A 20474-nucleotide genomic window follows, 5' to 3' on the forward strand; every position below is an offset into this window, starting at 1 on the left:
TGTCGGGCTGGGGGACACTCAGGTCTTTCCCTTCCAAAGAGGCCATATCTCAGGCTGTCTCAGTAGGAGGAAACCTTGGACAATACCCAGGCTTTCTTGGGCAGAGGTTCCTGCAGACTTCTGCAATGTATTGTGTCCCTGGGTACTCGAGACTGGAGAATGGCAATGACTTTTACCAGGCATACTGCCTGCAGACACTTTTTAACAAAGCACATCCTGCACAGCCCTAAATCCATTAAACCTTGAGTCAACACAGCACATGTTTCTGCGAGCACAGGGTTGTGGCTAGGGTTACAGATTAACAGCATCTCAAGGCAGAAGAATTTTTCTTAGTACAGATCAAAATGGAGTGTCTTATATCTTCCTTTCTCTACAGTCCGATCTCTCTTTCTTTCCCCCACAATTCACCCTTAAGATCGACAAAGATTAAATGGCCAAGGTTGTGAGGAAATATGTATTGCAATAGACTTAGCCTTTCTAAGCGTTTTCTTTTTCTTTTTTTTTTTTGAGACAGAGTCCAGATCTGTAGCCCAGGCTGGAGTGCCTTGGCTTACTGCAACCTCTGCCTCCCGGGTCCCGGTTCAAACAATTTTCCTACCTCAGCCTCCCAAGTAGCTGGAATTACAGATGTGCGCCACCATGCCCAGCTAATTTTTGTATTTTTAGTAGAGACAGGGTTTCATCATGTTGGCCATGCTGGTCTTGAATTCCTGACCTGTTGATCTTCCTGCCTTGGCCTCCCAAAGTGCTGGGATTACAGGGGTGAGCCACTATACCCAGCCCCTAAGCCTTTTTTAAATATGCAGAATGAAGGTAATATTTATGTCTACCATCTACAGCTTTTATGGTATTATGTAAGATAATTAAAATATTATGCTTGACATACGTACCTATTCAAAAAAAGTGTATACACTTAATAAAATATTAACTAGTAGTTTTCAGTGGAGTTCTTGGGAACAATGGATAGCAGCTAGTATAGTATATACACTAATGGAACATTGTTTGGACAACAATCTGGAATTATTTACTCAATTAAAATTTTTCATTTTCTTTGGATCAGCAATTCCAAAACTTAGTAGAAATTACTGATTTGACATGCAGCTTGCACAAAAATTTCTGCCAATCCTTTCTGGGATACAACTTGGTCAACAGCAAGGCCCTGCCCTCACTATTAGCTCCGCCCCCTACTGTCCCTTTACCTTCACCTTTCACCCTGGAGATGTCACCCAATACCCACCACTAACCCTGGGTGAGGGAGATCTTTTCATTCAGCTGGCTCTGATTACCCTGTGCCCACAGTGATCTCTAAACCCTATACTGTTCCCCATAAGCACTCCCTGGAGGTCGTTTCACCTGCTCCCCTAAGGGACATACTCTTTTCTGTATGGATATGTACACCTTCTCCAAGATGGCCGCGCATGCTGTAACGTGGAGCTGCTTCGTACTTATAAGCGACAAAAACATAGGAGGCCATGCTAAGCTTGGTGCGCCTTGCCGGGCAGGATTGGACCTGTGTTGCACAGCGATGGGATGGCGCATGCGCATTGTCGTTGGTGACGCCCGGGATGGACTCAACGTGGTATCGTGAGGGGGGAAAGATGGTGTAGGGAGACTCTTTCAAGATGGCAGCCCCCATATGTATCAGTTACGAGAGCGCCGCCCTACTCTCAGCCTCTTTGTCTTAAAAGACCCGGAAGCTGAATCTAATGGGCCCAAGGTGATGACTGTAAGGCTGCAGACTTGGCGGCTCTAGAGATTAAACTTGACCAGTGAGGTGGAGCGGCCAGGCTTGTGAGTCTGTAGCAAAAGTGATGGACCCAGGCGCTTGCGACCCAGCTGGTGTGCCCAGGATCTTTTAAGGGGGCTCAGTTTCGCGTTCGCGGAGCAGAATCAGGAGTTGGGTTTGTGGAGATTTGAGATTTATGGTAGGGGAGTCTGGGGGGTCCATGAGGGGAGCTAGCCAGTGTGGGGAAAAGGGATGGTAGGGAAAGCTGCCAACTTTCCCTGAGATTGGGATTGGGGTGGGCTGGAGGGATTGGGGTGGGCTAGAGGACGTTAGTGCTTGAGGTTAACCTTTGTCTAACCCCAAGGTCGGGGACTGGGGCGGCCTTGGAGGCAGATCAGTGACTGGAGTGATCCACAGAGTGATTCAGCAATTGTGATTTTTCCCAGGATGTGATTGACATATTATTGAAGGAAATTGCATATCTTTTGGGGATGTATCAGTACCTTAGGCCTTCTGGGGGAAGTTCAGTTCTTGAGACAGCGTTGAAGGGCACGATGTCAACAGTTGAGACATCCTTGGGGATAAGTCAGTGATTATCCCCAAGGATAATAAGCCCTGTTCTTCTCAGGGTCACTAATTGGAGTGTCCAACAGGTGAGGTCAGTGGCTGAAATGTCCCTGAGTTAGATTAGTACTGGAGCATCTTTGGAGGTGATCAGTGAATGGGGTGGCCTTGTAGAGTGGTCATTGTTGCGGCTGAAGTTTTTCTTGCCTTTGAGGGTCTTCAGTGGTTACTAAGAGTTACGAGGGTCTGAGTACTTGTGTCTCGATAGACCAGTGATAGTTTCCCTGTAGGAATCAACTAGGATGATCTGGGGTGGCCTTGTGCTGATGATGTTTTAAGTATGACGTAGGCAGGCATGGGTACCCAAGAAATTTGTAGGGGAGTTGGAGCTTCGGAAGTCTTTGGGTTTTGCAAGGCGTTGGGATTTTTAAAGTCCCACTGACTTTTCATAAGTTGCAGGGTGCCATCCCCTTCACACCTGTGGGTGTTTCTCATCAGGTGGGACGAGAGACTGAGAAAAGAAATAAGAGATAGAGACAAAATATAGAGAAAGAACAGTGGGCCCAGGGGACCAGCACTCAGCATACGGAACACGTGTGCCGGCTCTGGTCTCTGAATTCCCTCAGTATTTATTGATCACTATCTCTACCATCTCGGAGAGGGGGATGAAGCAGGACAATAGGGTAATAGTCAGAAGAGGGTCAGCAGGAAAACATGTGAACAAAGGGCTCTGTGTCATAAATAAATTTAAGGAAAGGTGCTGTGCCTTGATGTGCACCTACACAAACACCTCGGTGCATTGAGGAGCAGTGTTGTCGCCAGCATGTCTCACCTCCAGCCCTAAGGCAGTTTTCTCCTATCTCAGTAAATAGAACATACAATCGGGTTTTACACCGAGACATTCTATTCCCAGGGACAGGAGGAGGCAGATGCCTTCCTCTTATCTCAACTGCAAAGAGGCCTTCCTCTTTCACTAATCCTCCTCAGCACAGACCCTTTATGGGTGTTGGGCTGGGGAACAATCAGGTCTTTCCCTTCCCACGAGGCCATATCTCAGGCTGTCACATGGGGAGAAACCTTGGACAATACCTGGCTTTCCTAGGCAGAGGTCCCTCGGCCTTCTGCAGTGTATTATTGTTTCCCTGAGTACTTGAGATTAGAGAATGGTGATGACTTTTACCAAGCATACTGCCTTCAAGCACTTGTTTAACAAAGCACATCCTGCACAGCCCTAAATCCATTATACCTTGAGTCAGCATAGCACATATCTTTGAAAACACAGGGTTGGGGCTAGGGTTACAGATTAACAGCATCTCAAGGCAGAAGAATTTCTCTTAGTACAGAACAAAATGGAGTCTCTTATGTCTACTTCTTTTTACATAGACACAGTAACAGTCTGATCTCTCTTTTCTTCACACCTGAGCACCAGTTTAAGTAAAACTTTAAGCAACTGCACATAGTGTTTTTCTTCAATACACAAATTCTGCCCCGTGTTACCCTGATTCAGAAAACTTCCCATTCCCATTACTTCTTTAAAGCAGTGCTCACAGTACCTCTTTATGTACTGATCTCATATCTGCTGCCAGCCAACTCGTCCCGGGGTCCCCATTCATCTTGTCAATTTCAGTTCCTCTGCTCCAGCAGACCTTCTTCATTCATGTCCTTGTGTCCCTGTGTTCGGAAGTGACTATGTCATCCGATTCTGTTGCTGTTCATTGAGCCACTATGCGGCAGACCCTGTTGGACTGAACAAAGGAGGACGAATGAGGGAATAAAGACTAAAGACAAAAGAGTGTATTTGGAAGAAGTGGTCGGGGGCACCTTGCTCTTAGTGAACAAGGGCCCTGAACTTTGAACTCTCTTAGGATTTATTGGTAGCGAGAAGGGGGGTGGTTGTCAGTCCAGAGCAGGTCTGCAAGACTGCATTCCTCAAACACTAAGCTCTAGATGTCCTAGTACATAACCTCAAGAATCCCAGCGCCAGGGAGTGATGGCCCTCAGCAAACCTTCTGGGGCCGGGACAGAAGCGAGTTTACCCATATTCTGCATTCATGATAAACAATGTGCTGTTTGATCATATAGCCTCAGTGGAATGCTGACTTGGTCACAATTCCCCAGCCTCTGGCTCTCTACAATTACTAATGTGTTTTATTACTATTATTTAATAATAAATAATATGTTTCATTATTTAGTAATAATATGTATTATTACTAATACGTTTTATTAATATATTACTAATATGTTTAAGTATAGGTTTTCTAGGGAAGCAGTCAGAACATCTACAGTAAGTTTGACTCAGCAAAGCATACAGACTTTGGATTTGAGCAGACCTAGGTTTTTATCTGTATTCCGCATTTATACTGTGAGAACATGGGTGAGTTTTTCAACTTCTCTGAGATTCTTTTTTTATTTGTATAAAAACAAAATCATTAATAACTACTCATATAGTAAAAATACTTAGCACATAGCAGGTACCCAAGATGGATTAACAAACAATATTCCACTTCTTCTATCTGTTTCTCTGGATTTTTTTGGCTTTTAAAATTTTCTCCTTTGATTTTTCTCCCCCTTTCTCTTTATAACTGTCTTTTTCCAAATGAAGACCTTTGGGTATAGTTTTTGGCAGGATTTCATGATTTAATGAAGATGACTTTGTTGGTGTTTGCTATATAAAATAATTGTGTTTCTTGTAAAACCAATTATCTGGTACTGTATATTACTTTTTTTTCCCTTTAAATTATTAAATTAACCTGTCACCTGAAGAAAACACAGTTAACAGTTAAATAGTTGTGTATATATGTGTATCTAAGGCACACGTATGCACAACTCAAACAACTCAAAACATCTGTTATAATCATAGTTTACTAAGGCAGTGAATTCCTTTAATTCTCAGGTCCCGGCTTCCTGGGATAAAATATTTCCTATAAGGGAAGGAAGTTAAGGTATTAAGATCAATACATCATCCTTGACCAGTGACCAGCTTCAGAGAAGAGCCAGAGTCAACAATAGAACAAATACTCCCGTTGCTGGCTGTATCTAAGGGCACCAGAAAATGTCTAAGTCCCAAGTGAGTTATACATGTATATTTTGACTTCCTACTTGGTTTTCCAGTGGATTTGAAGAGGTTTCATAATGCTCATAATTAAAAGGATATTATGAGCCTGGGCACAGTGGCCTCACACCTGTAATTTCAGCACGTTGGTAGGCGGAGGTGGGAGGATCACTTGATCCCAGGAGTTCGGGACCAGCCTGGGCAACATAGCGAGACCTCCTATTTGAAAAAAAGGAAAAAAAAGGATATTATGTTTGTTCAATATTTATGAGGTGAAGAGGGCCAGCCCCTCCACACCTGTCAGTATTTCTCTTCAAGTGGGACAAGAGACAGAAAAGAAATAAGACACAGGGACAAAGTATAGAGGAGGAAAAATGGGCCCAGGGGACCAACACTCAGCATAGAGAGGACCCGCACCAGCACTGGTCTCTGAGTTTTCTCAGTATTTATTGATCACTATCTCTACTATCTCAGTGAGGGGGATGTGGCAGGATTATAGGGTAATGCTGGGGAGAGGGTCAGCAGGAAAACGTGAGCAAAGGTCTCTGTGTCATAAATAAGTTTAAGGAAAGGCGCCGTGCCTCGATGTGTACATAGGTGAGATTTATATTTGACTTTACACAAACATCTCAGTGCAGTAAAGAGCAGTATTGCCACCAGCATGTCTCACTCCAGCCATAAAGCGGTTTTCTCCTATCTTAGGGAATAGAATGTACAATTGGGTTTTACACTGAGACTTTCCCTTCCCAGGGACAAGTAGGAGACAGATGCCTTCTTCTTATCTCAACTGCAAAGAGGCCTTCCTCTTTTACTAATCCTCCTCAGCACAGACACTTTATGGGTGTCGGGTTGGGGGATGGTAAGGTCTTTCCCTTCCCAAGAGGCCATATCTCAGGCTGTCTCAGTGGGGAGAAACCTTGGACAATACCCGGGCTTCCATGGGCAGAGGTCCCTGTGGCCTTCCACAGTGCATTGTGTCCCTGGGTACTCGAGACTGGAGAATGGCAATGACTTTTACCAAGCATACTGCCTGCAAACACTTTGTAACAAAGCACGTCCTGCACAGCCCTAAATCCATTAAACCTTGAGTCAACACAGCACATGTTTCTGGGAGCACAGGGTTGGGGCTAGGTTTACAGATTAACAGCCTCTCAAGGCAGAAGAATTTTTCTTAGTACAGAACAAAATGGAATTTCTTTTTCTTTTTTGAGATGGAGTCTCACTCTGTCGCCCAGGCTGGAGTGCAGTGGCCGGATCTCAGCTCACTGCAAGCTCTGCCTCCCAGGTTCATGCCATTCTCCTGCCTCAGCCTCCCAAGTAGCTGGGACTACAGGCGCCCGCCACCTCGCCCGGCTAGCTTTTTGTATTTTTTAGTAGAGACGGGGTTTCACCGTGTTAGCCAGGATGGTCTTGATCTCCTGACCTCGTGATCCACCCGTCGGATTACAGGCTTGAGCCACCGCGCCCCGCCGAAATTTCTTATATCTACTTCTTTCTACATAGACACAGTAACAGTTTGATCTTTCTTTCTTTCCCCCACACCAGTAACATAGTCATGTGTATCATTAACAAGAATTACATACTATCCATATTGTATGTGCTATATTTTATATGACTGGCAGAGCAGTAGGTTTGTCTACATCAGCATCACCACTGACAACTGAGTAACACATGCTACTACCTTGAGATGGCTACAACATCACTAGATGGTAGGAATTTTTCAGCTCCATTATAATCTTTATATATATGTATATATATAGTTTAAGTTCTGGGGTACATTTGCAGAGCATGCAGTTTTGTTACATAGGTATACACATGCCATGGTGGTTTGCTGCACCCATCAACCCATCACCAACATTGGGTTGTTCTTCTAATGCTATCCGTCCCCTAAGCCCCCACTCCCTGACAGGCCCCGATGTGTGATGTTCCCCTCCCTGTGTCCATGTGTTTTCATTGTTCAACTGCCACTTATGAGTGAGAACACGTGGTGTTTGGTTTTCTGTTCCTGTGTTAGTTTGCTGAGAGCGATGGTTTCCAGCTTCGTCCATGTCCCTGCAAAGGACATGAACTCATCTTTTTTTATGGTTGCATAGTATCCACGGTGTATATGTGCCACATTTTCTTTATCCAGTCTATCATTGATGGACATTTGGGTTGGTTCCAAGTATTTGCTATTGTGAATAGTGCTGCAATAAATATATGTGTGCATATGTATTTACATCCTAGCCATGATGTGTGACAACAGGCATGACATATTGCCAGTCCAGGAAGCCCACTTGAGCCTGGGTGTCCAGGGTTTTTATTTGGCTTTAGTTATTATGGGCGAGGCTGACTACATGAGTGGCTGACCTTATTCTTCAGCCCCTTCAGAGGCCGCTGTACTACAGTGTGGCCCAAGGCTCCCATCATACATTGTTAGCATACATGATCTTGTGTGACCCAAGGCTCTCAGCAGACAAAGACACTCATCAGACAGTATATTCCAATGGCTTAGAGTAGGAGTGTCCATTCTTTTGGCTTCCCTGGGCCACACTGGAAGAAGAATTGTCTTGGGTCACACATAAAATATAGTAACACTAACAACAGCTCATGAGCTTAAAGAAAAAAGAAAAACTAAAATATCTCAATATCTCATAATGTTTTAAGAAAGTTTACAAATTTGTTTTGCAGTCAAAGCCCTCCTGGAGGCCAGGTACAGTGGCTTATTCCTGTAATCCCAGCACTTTGGGAGGCCAAAGTGGGCAGACCACTTGAGGTCAGGAGTTCGAGACCAGCCTTGCCAATATGGTGAAACCCCATCTTTACTAAAAATACAAAAAATTAGCTGGGCACGGTGATGCATGCCTGTAATCTCAGCTACTTGGGAGGTGTTGAAGTGGTAGAATTGCTTGAACGTGGGAGAATCACTTGAACTTGGGAGTTGGAGGTTGCAGTGAGCTGAGATTGTGCCCCTGCACTCCAGCCTGGGCGAGAGAGTGAAACTCTGTCACAAACAACAACAACAACAACAACAACAACAAAACAAAGCCCTCCTGGGCCACGTGCACCCTATGGTCCACAGGTTGGAAAAGCTTGATTTAGAAGTTACCTCCCAGGGACAGGCAAGGGCTGAGCCTTTCTTTGGAATGTTCAGTTTATGGGTAACCCAGACTCACTCTGTTAATCCTTTAGTACGCAGATTGTCTTCACACCATGATGTCTTGAATCTCAGCTGGAAGACTCGGAAGGTTAGGGACTGGAATCCTCTGAAGGCTTCTTCCTCTCTGTTTCTATGTGCCAGGCTGGGATTACTTGAAAACTAGGCTCAGCTGAGGCTGCTAGCCAGAGCACCTGTGTGTGACCTTCTCGTGTGGTGTGGATGGGCTTCTCACAGCATGGTGCTGGCTCTGAGACAGCCAAGATGAGGCTACAGGGCCTTTTCTGCCTTAGCCTCAGAAGTTATGTTGTGTCACCTCTGTTGCATTCTGTGGCTAGCTCACCCGGTAGAGCATGAGATTCTTAATCTCAGGGTCGTGGGTTTGTGCCCCACCTTGGGCGCCAGATGAAGGAAGCCTGCCCCTCCACACCTGTGGGTATTTCTCACAAGGTGGAGATGAGAGACTGAGAAAAGAAATAAGACACAGAGACAAAGTATCAAGGAAAAAAAGTGGGCCCAGGGAACTGGCATATGGAGGACCCACACCGGCACTGGTCGCTGAGTTCCCTCAGTATTTATTGATTACTATCTCTACTATTCTCAGTGAGGGGGATGTGGCAGGATTATAGGGTAATGCTAGGGAGAGGGTCAGCAGGAAAACATGTGAACAAAGGACTCTGTGTCATAAATAAGTTTAAGGAAAGATGCTGTGCCTTGATGTGCAAATAAGCCAGATTTATGTTTGACTTTACACAAACATCTCAGTGCAGTAAAGAGCAGTATTCCCACAAGCATGTCTCACCTCCAGCCATAAGGTGGTTTTCTCCTATCTCAGTAAATAGAATGTATGATTGGGTTTTACACTGAGACATTCCATTCCCGGGGATGATCAGGAGACAGATGCCTTCCTCTTATCTCAACTGCAAAGAGACCTTCCTCTTTCACTATTCCTCCTCAGCATAGACCCTTTACGGGTGTTGGGCTGGGGGATGGTGAGGTCTTTCATTTCCCATGAGGCCATATATCAAGCTGTCTCAGTGGGGGAAACCTTGGACAATACCTAGGCTTTCTTGGGCAGAGATCCCTGTGGCCTTCTGCAGTGCATTGTGTCCCTGGTTACTCAAGACTAGAGAATGGCAATGACTTTTACCAGGCATGCTGCCTGCAAACACATTTTCACCAAGGCACATCCTGCACAGCACTAAATCCATTAAACCTTGAGTCAATACAGCTCATGTCTCTGCAAGCACAGAGTTGGGACTAGGGTTACAGATTAACAGCATCTCAAGGCAGAAGAATTTTTCTTTGTACAGAACAAGATGGAGTTTCTTATGTCTTCCTTTTTCTACATAGACATAGTAACAGTCTGATCTCTCTTTCTTTCCCCCACACTTTTCTGCCTTAGCCTCAGAAGTTATGTTGTGTCACCTCTGTTGCATTCTGTGGGTACAAGCAAATCACCAAGACTAGCCAGATTCGAGGGGGAAGGGAATAGGCTCCATCTCTTCGTGTGGGAGTGGCAAGGTTTTGCAGGTTTTCTTTGGAATGTGAGATGTTATTGTGGTCATCTTTGGGAAATGCAGTCTACCACATGGGCACAGTAAGAAATTGTTTCCTTCTGCCTGAGGATAAAGCTCCTCTAGAAAAGTAAATATTTCATGTCACTTAAATAAGAAGAAATTTATTTGATGGGTCATCACATAGATCATATAGAAGTTAGTGCCCTCCACAGAGAAGCCAGTGGTGTAGTACCAAAACCAAACTCAGTGATCAGAGTGCTTGAGGGCTCCAAAACAGTGTAGCCAAAGTTCACAGCCTGCTGATGGTCTGTTTTTTTTTCAGGGATGAAATGTAGAGATTTTTAAGATGGATGGATTCTATGACCATCGTATGGTCTTCCACAAAGAGTCCTCAATATTCTGTTTTTTTTTTTTTTTTTTTCTCAGTGGTTTCCATTTTCAGACAGTTTTGAGCCTAGGTGACATTTGGCAATGTCTGGAGACATTTTTGATTGTTACACCTGGGAAAGGAGGGTGTGCTGATCACAGCTAGTGGATAGAGGCTAAGAATGTTGCTAAGCATCCTGTGATGACAGCACCAGGCCTTAAAATAAAGAATTCTCCAAACCAAAATGTCAGTGCATGTCGCAGTCTGTTCCTACAGGATTGAATGAAGGGGGACAAATGTAGAAGTGAAGACAAAGACAAAAAGATACATCTTAAAAGAAGGGGTCAGGGGGCTCCTTGCTTCTAGTGAGTAAAGGCAGCCCTGAGCTTCTACAGCCCTTCATATTTATTAGGTGGAATCAATAGGGAGAGAGAGGTAATGGTTGGTCAGCTGCTTTGATTCATCACAGGTACACATAATTACTTTCTTTATACAACAGTCTTCAGATATTCCTATAGATGACCAATGTGGAGCACCCGATTCTGTCACTGTTCTGGGGTCAGGGGGGCACTATGTCACCTGCCACAATCCCTGGTGGACTGAACAAAGGGGGGCAAATGTGGAAATACAAGATAAGAGACAAAAGAATATATTTGGAAGAAGGGGTCAGGGAGCACCTTGCCTCTAGTGGCAAGGGCCCTGAGCCTTACACAGCCCTCTATATTTATTAGGCAAAAGAGATAGTGAGAAGGGAGGTGGAAGAAGGGGTCAGCTGGTTGGTCCAGAGTAGGCTTGCAAGACTGCGTTCCATGAACAACAGGCTCTAGATGTCGCAGTAGATAACCTCAGCGCCAGAGAGTGATAGCCTCTAGCAAACTTTCCGTCGGCAGGCACAGTCATGAGTTTGCTCATATCCTGCATTCATGAAAAACAATTTGCTGTTTGATCATATAGCTTCCAGTGGAATTCTGAGTTGATCATGTCCCATGGGCTTTCGGCTCCCTACAAACCACAAGGAACACTGTGCCTGGGGTATGACTGCCTGTGGCACTCCTTCTGGAGGCAATGCAAATTGTCAGTTTTCCAACATCCTACTTTCATGAGAAGAGTTTTCTGTTGCTCATATAGCCTCCAGTGGTATACTGAATTGGTCACGACCCCATTTTCTTGGCCTCCAACAAATGCAGATTGAGCATCCCTTATCAGAAATGCTTGGGACTGGAAGTGTTTCAGATTTTAGATTTTTTTTTTTTCAGAATGCTTGCGTTATACTTACTAGTTGAGCATCCATAATCTGAAAATCCAAAATTTGAAAAGTCCTGGTCTTTGAGTGTGACCTTTGTGCATCATGTCAGCCCTCAAAAGAATTTCAGAATTTGGAGCATTATAGGTTTCAGAATTTTGAATCAGGGATGCTCAACCTGTAGTGCTGAGGTAGAGAAACTCCTATTTACATTGATTAGTAAACAGTTCCAAGTTATGTTGACAGAGTCTTAGATTTTTCCTTCATAATCTCTTCATACCCGAGAATGCAGTGTCAGCTCTCTGTTCAAAACCAATACTTACCTACTTCTTTTTTTAAAAAATATTCCAATTATATTAAGCTCAAAATATTCACAATGTCAGCTGGCCAGTGGTGGCTCACCCTTGTAATCCCAACACTTTAGAAGGCTGAGTTGGGAAGATCACTTGAGCCCAGGACTTTGAAACCAGCTGGACAACATAGTGAGACCCCATCTGTACAAAAAAATATGAAAGTTAGCTGGGCATGGTGGCACACACCTGTAGTTCCAGCTGCTCAGGAGGCTGAGGTGGGAGGATCGCTTGAGCTTAGGAGGTCAAGGCTGCAGTGAGCTGTGATCATGCCACTGCCTTCCAGCCTGGGTAACAGAGCAATACCCTGTCTCTAAACAAAATCATCATCTTTATAATACTTCTCCAACTTGAATGAATTTCAAAAAAGAAAATATTCACAGTATCAAACTTTCAAACAATGTAGAAGTTTATAGTACAAAACTTGAAAGTTCTGCCTTAATCCTTTTTCACCATCTTTAAAATAATCAATCTCGAAACATTTTTGTGTATTCTTACGGTTTCCTGTATCAGCATTGACATATCTAAATGTGAATTTGAGTGAATTTTTGCTGAGTGTCTCTTGGTCACCCTCAGGCTGAAAGATTCTCTAGAACAGGGGTTCCCAACCCCTGCTACTGGTCCATGGCCTGTGAGGAAGTGGGCCAGGCCAGTGAGCAAATTTTATCTATATTTACAGCCAATCCCTATCATGTGCATAACCGTCTGAGCTCCCCTTCCTGTCAGATCAGAGGCAGCATTAGATACTTCTAGGAGCTCAAACCCTGTTATGAACTGCACATGCGAGGGATCTAGGTTGCACACTCCTTATGAGAATCTAATGCCTGATGATCTGTCACTGTCTCCCATCACTCCCAGCTGGAACCATCTAGTTGCAGGAAAACAAGCTCAGGGCTCCTACTGATTCTACATTATGGTGAGTTGTATAATTATTTCATTATATATTACAATGTAATAATAATAGAAATAAAATACACAATTAATGTAATATACTTGAATCATTCCAAAACCATCCCCTTGCTCCGATATGTGGAAAATTTGTCTTCCACAAAACCAATCTGTGGTGCCAAAAAAGTTGGGGACTGCAGATTAAATACTTTATTAAAGGATGTAAGGAGGTTCTGTTTCTCTTTTGTGAATGAATGATAAAATATGTGAATCAGTGAATGAATGGAAGTACCAAAATAGGATATTTTAACTAAAACATTTTTTTCTATATATTATAATGCAAAACTAGTTACATGGAAGGCAGCCAAATAACTTACTCTGGGAAAATGTATTATAAGAAATTATCATTTATATTAATAGCATTACACAATGGTAATTCTTTAGAATTTGAGTAGGAATGTTCTATTACAGAGCTCACTGTCATTCAAGGACGTAGCTGTGGGTTTCACCTGGGAAGAATGGCAGCTACTGGACCCTGTTCAGAAGAATCTGTACCAAGATGTGATGTTGGAAAATTATAGCAACCTGGTATCACTGGGTAAGCATAGTTTTTCTGGGTAGTGTAGGCAATCAATTGCCCTTCCTTTCTGAGTAATTAAAATGGGTCGGGCCTCACAAATACTTTACTTTTTTTAGACTTCAGTTTAATACATCATAGATTTTTAGTACTTTTCTGGCCTCTAACAGAGTGTTTTTCTCTCATTTCCAAAGGACGTTAAAGGCCTTTACTTGGCCTAGATACAAATTATTTAACCCATTAAATGTAATCTTTGGCTGGGCGTGGTGACTGAGGCCTATAATCCCAGCACTTTGGGAGGCCAGAGGGGGGCGGATCATGAGGTCAAGAGATCGAGACCATGCTGGCCAACATGGTGAAATCCCATCTGTACTAAAAATAGAAATATTAGCTGGGTGTGGTAGCACACAGCTGTAGTCCCAGCTACTTGGGAGGCTGAGGCAGGAGAATCACTTGAACCCAGGAGGCAGAGGTTGCAGTGAGTTAAGATCACACCACTTCACTCCAGCCTAGAGACAGAGTGAGACTCCAGCTGAAAAAAAAAAAAAAAAAAAAGTACATAATTTTTCAGAAGTCTCGTAGCCCTAGTATTTGCGTTCATGTGTCCTTTATGATTTTCCTTGATGTTTTTCTAGGGTGTCAAGTTGCCAAAGCAGATGCATTATTCTGGTTGGAGCAAGGGAAACCATGGATACTAGAGGAAGAAATCCAGAGTCAGGTTTGTCCAGGTAAGTGAAAAACCAGTCCTGTAGGGGAACTTGAAGTAATACCCCAGTTAAACAGAAATAGGGGGGCACCTCTGAAATGCTGTTTGGAGAAATGTTTTTGAAGTTCTTAAAGCTGTGAATGTGACTAAGAACAGCTGACATAAGCTCCTCACATACCTTAATACTGCCTCCACTTTTTAATCTCTCCATATTTGAACTCTTTTGCTTGACTTTTAAAAGAATCCATGTTCTTCTTTTAGGTGCTCTGATCAAATCCCTCTTTGGCTCATCTCAGAACTTGCTTTCCTGGTTAATCTTTCTCCCTGGCATGTTTAGTTTACTTGCTTTTCCCTGTCTCCATCCCCCTAATCCATAGTCATAGCCCCATTTTCAAGTATTCCTAAATTTTCCTCCCTTATCTTCATTTTATGTGTGTTTCATACCTCTCATAGTTTCTTCTGTTTTTTTTCTTCTTCCATTTATAAATGTCTCAGACTTTCATTCTCTACCCAGTTTCACTTCCTCTTCTCTCCTTGGCCCTTGCTGTGAGCATCTACCCCTTTTATTACATGATCAAGTGGATTAATTGGTCTCCTTTCTAGAAGATACCTGGCAATTCAATGATCACACAGAATGGCACGGAGAAAACCAAAGCAGCCTTGAAACTATGGAGAGGCACCACAAATATCATACATTTGGCAAAATAATATCTCATCTGAGCTCCAACCTTCATACCCCTTTTGTACTTGGGAAACACCTGAATCCTAATCTAGAATACTTTATTCAAAATAGAAGCTATGCAAGAAATGAAGGTGAATGTAATGGGTATGATGAAGTTTTTCTTTATCCTAAGCAAGAGAAAATTCATGCTGAAGAGAAATACAATGAATATAATGAATGTGTAAAGGCTTTCAGTCATAAGTCACAGCTCATAAAACACTGGAAACCTCAAAAACGAGAGAAACAGTATGACTGCAGTGACTATGGGAAAGCCTTTTCCCAGAAGTCGGACCTCATTAAGCATCAAAAAACACACACAGGAGAAAAGCCCTGTGGATGCAGTAGATGTCAGACAGCCTTCAGCAGGCAGTCCTGTCTCATTTTACACCAGAGAACCCATACAGGAGAGAAACCTTATGAGTGCAAGCAATGTCGGAAAGCTTTTACTGATAAGTCATGCCTTAATAAACATCAAATAACTCACACAGGAGAGAAATGCTTTGAGTGTCGTATATGTCAGAAAGGTTTTAGTGATAAGTCAAAACTCACTTTATATCAAATAACTCATACCGGAGAGAAACCCTATGGATGCAGCAAATGTCAGAAAAGCTTCAGCAATCAGTCACAGCTCATGATCCATCAGAGAGCTCACACAGGAGAGAAACCCTATGGCTGTGATGAATGCGGGAAAACATTCCACCTTAAGTTTAGCCTCATTTTACATAAAAAAACCCATACGGGGAAAAACCGTATGGGTGTAATGAATGTGGGAAAGTCTTCATCCAGAGATCAGAGTTCAGTAGACATCAGAGAACTCACACAGGAGAGAAACCGTATCACTGCAGTGAATGTGGAAAAGGCTTTAGCGTAAAGTCATTCCTCAATACTCACTGGAGAACTCATACGGAAGAGAAACCCTATGGATGCAATGAATGTGGGAAAATGTTCTCCATCAAGTTTAGTCTCATCCTGCACCAGAGAACTCATACAGGGGAAAAACCCTATGAATGCAGTCAGTGTCAGAAGGCTTTCAGCCAAAAGTCACACCTGAATATTCATCAGTGGTCTCACACTGGAGAGAAACCTTACGAATGTGGAGAATGTCACAAAGCCTTCAGCCGGAAGTCCTATCTCCTGATCCATCAGAGAATTCACTCGGGAGAGAAACCTTATGAATGCCTTGCGTGTGGGAAGACTTTCTCTCGTAAGTTTAGTCTCACTACTCATCAAAGAATCCATACAGGGGAGAAACCCTATGGATGTAGTGAATGTGGGAAAACTTTCCCCATCAAGTGTAGCTTGGTTTTACATCAGAAAACACATACAGGAGAGAAAGTCCACGAATGCAGCAAATGTCAGAAATCTTTTGCCCAGAAGTCACATCTTATTATACATCAAAGAATGCATGTAGGTGAGAAACCTTACGAATGCACTGAGTGTTGGAAAACCTTCTCCCGCAAATTCAGCCTCATTCTACATCAGAAAACACACAAAGGAGAGAAATAATAAATGGAGTGAATATCTGAAAGTTTGCAGTGAGAAGAACTAGTTCATTATACCACAAGGTTAATATAGGAGTGAAACCTCAAGGCTGCAGAAAACGTGAACAAACTTTAATTTCAAGCTTACACATCATTTCTTATCAGAGAATAGTGTTGGGCATGATGCCAGTCAGGAAGTAATACTTTTTCCAATAAATGTCAATTGAATATAAGCCAGTGGGAACAAACAGGAAGGAACATCTATGTATTATTGATTGTGGGGATGTTGTTGGCATAAAATGCGGTTACATCAGTTTCAGATAATTGACACCAAGGGAGAATTTCTGTACTTTAGGTGAGGTGCAGTGACTCACACTTATAATCTCAGCACTTTGGAAGGCCAAAGTGGAAGGATCATTTGAGCTCGGGAGTTCAAGACCAACGTTTTTAACATGGTGAAACCCTGTCTCTACAAGAAATACAAAAATTTTCTGGACACGGTGGTGCACATGTGTAGTCCCAGCTACTCAGGAGGCTGAGGCAGGAGAATTACCTGAGCCAAGAGGTGGAGGTTTCAGTGAACCAAGATTTCACCAGCCTGGGTGATAGCCTGTCTCAAAAAAAGAAAAGAAAAGGAAAAATAAATTTGTATGTTAATGAATCTGGGAAATCATGCTTTTTCATCTGTATTTTTTTTCTGCTCTCATTATATCATCAGCATTGTAGAAAGTATTAAATATGTAAAGAAATATGCTTGTCAGAAAACAAAGCAAAAAATGTCAGAACAATACCAAATATTTAAGTGTTTTGTACCTATTTTTATTATAAAAATGATTGTTCATATTTGGGAACTGCATGTGTTAACATCACAATTGTGAATTTGTAGTATGTATGCTTAAATGTGCATAAAGCCTTCCCATAGAATATCTGCATTGAATCTTTGTATAATGCTATGTAAATTATAATTGAACTGTGCCATGGACCCTACTGGACTGAACAAAGGAGGATGAATGCGGGAATAAAGATAAACACAAAAGAATATGTTTGGAAGAAGGGGTTAGGGGCTCCTTGCTTCTAGTGAACAAGGGCTCTGAGCTTCTACAGCACTTCATATTTACTGAGTAAAGAAAATGAGGAGGGGGTGGTTGTCAGTCAGCTGCTTGATTTAGTACAGGCCTGCATGACTGCATTCTTTGAACAGTAGGCTCCAGATGTCCCAGTAGATAATCTCAAGGAGCACAGCACCAGGGAGTGATTGCCCTCAGCATACCTTCTGGCGGCAGGTGCAGATATGAGTTTGCTCACATTCTGCATTCATAGTAAACAGTTTGCTGTTTGATCATAAAGCCTCCAGTGGAATGCTGAGTCAGTCATGACCTTCAGGCTTTCGGGTCCCCACAGAACTGCAGTGGTTCATTGTTTTAGTAAAAAACTCAATACAATACTGTATATCTTTATGTCCCTAGTGTTTGCTAGTATTTGTAAATGGGTCTGGAAGATGTTGTGCTGCTCTTGGGTAAAACTTTGTCTCATCAATTCTAAGGTAGACATTTTTCCAACATATTACCACTGCTAAAATTTAAATGTGGCATAGAATTGATGGCTTAACATATTTAAATGGAGAACTTGGTGTATAAAATTGTGGTGTGCCATACAACCAAAGGTATCTCAGATTGGATGAAATATAGTAGAAGCCATCATCTTTATACAAGGTTTTGTTTCTTGTAAACCAACGAAATATTTGGGGATTGAGGAAAATGAGTCTTCCAGGTGTTATGCCCCTTCTGAATTCTAAATAGTTTGAGAAATAGTCCCCGATATCAGAGAGATGGAAATTAAATAATTGTTGCAGTCCTGGTTTTATTGCATGAATGGATAATGTGGCTTGATCCTACAGTCAGATAAAATAAGCTTCTCTTTCCTTCATAGCCAAAAGGTGTGCAAGATGTGTTTCCCTTTGAAACATCATAAGCCAAATGTAAGACATGTTTTTATTAATCCCTCTCTAGAAAGTAGCAGGAAAGTCTCCTAAACTGTTTTCTTAAATTGAGAATAAATTCTAAAATACATTGAACTTGATTTTAATTTTACTAAAATATGTTTCCTTTTCAAGCACAACATTTTTCCTTAAAATAGGTGACTGCAATTATAGCAGTTACTCAGGGTAAGATGTTGAACAGTTCCACGTGACTCCACAAGTTATATTTACATAAGACTCCAAGAAAGACAAAGGCCACAGTATAGCATGAAAAATAAAATCCAATGAAATAAAATACCGGTAAATATGACGGTGTTCTGAGACACACAGGCACAGATTCCAGGGATCTTTTTTGTCACACAGGATACTATTGGTCTCCAGATCACCAACCACCAAATATAGGTGAGGTATCTGTTTCAGGGGAACCAAGGCACAAGATTGCTGAGAGGTCTTTTATATACACAGTTGCAGCCAAAATCAGACTTTTTAAACAGAGATCATCCATCTATTTTCAAAACACAGGCCACGTACAGTGGCTCACACCTGTAATCCAAGCACTGTTGGAAGCCGAGGCGAGTGGATCACCTGAGGTCAGGAGTTTGAGACCAGCCTGGCCAACATGGTGAAACCCTGTCTCTAATAAAAATACAAAAATTAGCTGGGTGTGGTGATGCACACCTGTAATCCCAGCTACTTGGGAGGCTGAGGCAGGAGAATCACTTGAACCCAGGAGGCAGAGGTTGCAGTGAACTGAGATCGCACCACTGTACTCCAGCCTGGGTGACAGCAAGACTGTCTTAAAAAAAAAAATGATAGTGTAAGCAAGCTGGTAAATGCACCTCAAGGGGAGTTTTTTTTGTTTTGCTTTTTGTTTTTTTTGTTTTGTTTTTTTGAGTCGGAATCTCACTTTGTTGCTCAGGCTGGAGTGCAGTGGTGCAGTCTCCACTCACTGCAACCTCTGTCTCCCAGGTTCAAGCAATTCTCATGCCTCAGCCTCCTGAGTGGCTGGGATTACAGGTGCCACTTCATATCCTATATAAATCAATGTTTCCTGTATTAGACTATAAAAGTCAGCAGACTATTTTGGAGCAAGACCAGGTAGTAAGTATTTCAGGCTTTGCAGGCTACATATGATCTCTGTTGTATATTCTATTTATTTTACTCTTTAAAAATACTAAAAACAAATCTTAGCTCAAGGGCAAAGCAGGCTGTGGACTGGATATGGCTCATGAGCAGCAGTTTGCTAACCCCTGGAAACCTGAATTGAACAGTAAAACTCTAAAAGTGTTAGAAGAAAATATAAGATAATGTTTCTATGATCTCAATGTGGGGAAGGATTTCTTTAAAAAGAATTAACATAAACTATAATAGAAAATATTAAGGCCAAGCGTAGTGGGTCACAAGATTGCAGTGAGCCAAGATCATGCCATTGCACTCCAGGTGACAGAGTGAGACTCCCCACCTCGGAGGGGGGGGAAGGGAAAAATGGGGAGTTGTCTGTTTTGAATTCCCAACATGTACAGAGCACCCTTGACATTGACATAACTAACTTCATTTTACAAAAAGACCTCATGTTACTTTTCAAAAGAATTCAGGGGCCCCACATTGTTGTTAGATAGACACTTTTTTTTTTTTGAGATGGAGTCTTACTCTGCCATCCAGGCCAGAGTGCAGTGGCGCAATCTCAGCTCACTGCAACCTCTGCCTCCCAGGTTCAAGCAATTCTCCTGCCTCAACCTCCTGAGTAGCTGGGACTACGGGCATGTGCCACCACACCTAATTTTGTTTTTTTGTTTTTTTTTTAATATACTTTAAGTTCTAGGGTACATGTTCACAACGTGCAGGTTCGTTACATAGGTATACATGTGCCATGTTGGTTTGCTGCACCCATCAACTCGTCATTTACATTAGGTATTTCTCCCAATGCTATCCCTCCCCCAGTCTCCCACCCCCTGACAGGCCCCAGTGTGTGATGTTCCCCTCCCTGCGTCCATATGTTCTCTTCACTCCCACTTACGAGTGAGAACATGTAGTGTTTGGTTTTCTATCCTTGTGATACTTCGCTGAGAATGATGGTCTTCAGCTTAATTTCTGTATTTTTAGTAGAGACAGTGTTTCACCATATTGGCCAGGCTGGTCTCAAACTCCTGACCTCGTGATCTGCC

This window comes from Colobus angolensis, unplaced genomic scaffold (assembly GCF_000951035.1).
Source record: "Colobus angolensis palliatus isolate OR3802 unplaced genomic scaffold, Cang.pa_1.0 Scaffold25, whole genome shotgun sequence".
In the NCBI taxonomy this organism is placed as follows: Eukaryota; Metazoa; Chordata; class Mammalia; order Primates; family Cercopithecidae; genus Colobus; species Colobus angolensis.